Here is a 1,011-nt window from a genome sequence, read left to right as displayed (position 1 = left end):
ATGATCACAAAATCACTACATCTACATATACATCACTATGTCAAAAATTGATTGCTCTAGGGATCATGTGCCTAGCTATCAGGGCCCTATTCCTCCTATACCACCTCCTTGTAGAGACCTCCCCTGCCTAATTGATGGTTCTGATCTCTAACAGCCACTTGTGGCCAATGAGCTAGATGCCTCCTATAACTTTGGTTGTCACTGCTTTGCTAGCACAACATCATGATACAATGTTCAATAGTATCCTGCCTCTTATAGAGCTCATGCTTGGTGTTGACATGTAGTCAAGGCCTCCTTCATCACTATGAAAATCTCCCTATCTTGAGTCATTTTCATCATGGTGTCTCACTGACCACAATACTCATCCACTTAACATTGCAAGGTCTCTATGTCAGATTGTAGGGCAACCACCTCCTAACACTAAGCATCTAGCTCTATCAGATCCTTAACATCACATGCACTATAAGATTACTAAACTTGTAAGCATCTATCCTCACTTTTAGTGTTGCCAAGGCCTCCTACGCACTATCTACCTTGGCTCGCTCTGCTTGCACCTCTTTTTGTAATCTAGCAATCTCTACCTATGCACTCATGGCCCTAGCACTCTGGTCACCACCTCCCCCTATAGTCAAGAAACCTCTATTTGTAGGCTATCCCACTCAGCCTTGACTGTATCTACATTACCTATTATGCTAGAGGTGGTCCCTATGGTACCTATGGTATTCGTAATCTCTATGGCTTTGGCCCTTGTATCTGTGGACTCTAGTGTGGTCCCTGCATTGGTAGTATCCCTACTAGTGCCTACTCTCTCCTTTGACAAACTTATCATCCCTATGGCCCTAGTAGTAGGGGTGGCTACCCCTCCCCTCCCCCTCTAGCGCTGTCTCACTTGCCTCATGCCTTATGCCTTATATTGTTAGTATTAGTCGCTAATGTGCTTCCCACCACTGTGTGTATGTGAGTGTCATACTGACATCTCCTTGATCCTGCCTATGAACCCATGGCACTAGC

The sequence above is a fragment of the Cupressus sempervirens genome, chromosome 6 (genome assembly GCF_028749045.1).
Source record: "Cupressus sempervirens isolate cs-2001-9-10 chromosome 6, ASM2874904v1, whole genome shotgun sequence".
Classification (NCBI taxonomy): domain Eukaryota; kingdom Viridiplantae; phylum Streptophyta; class Pinopsida; order Cupressales; family Cupressaceae; genus Cupressus; species Cupressus sempervirens.
This window is presented reverse-complemented; position numbering follows the sequence as displayed.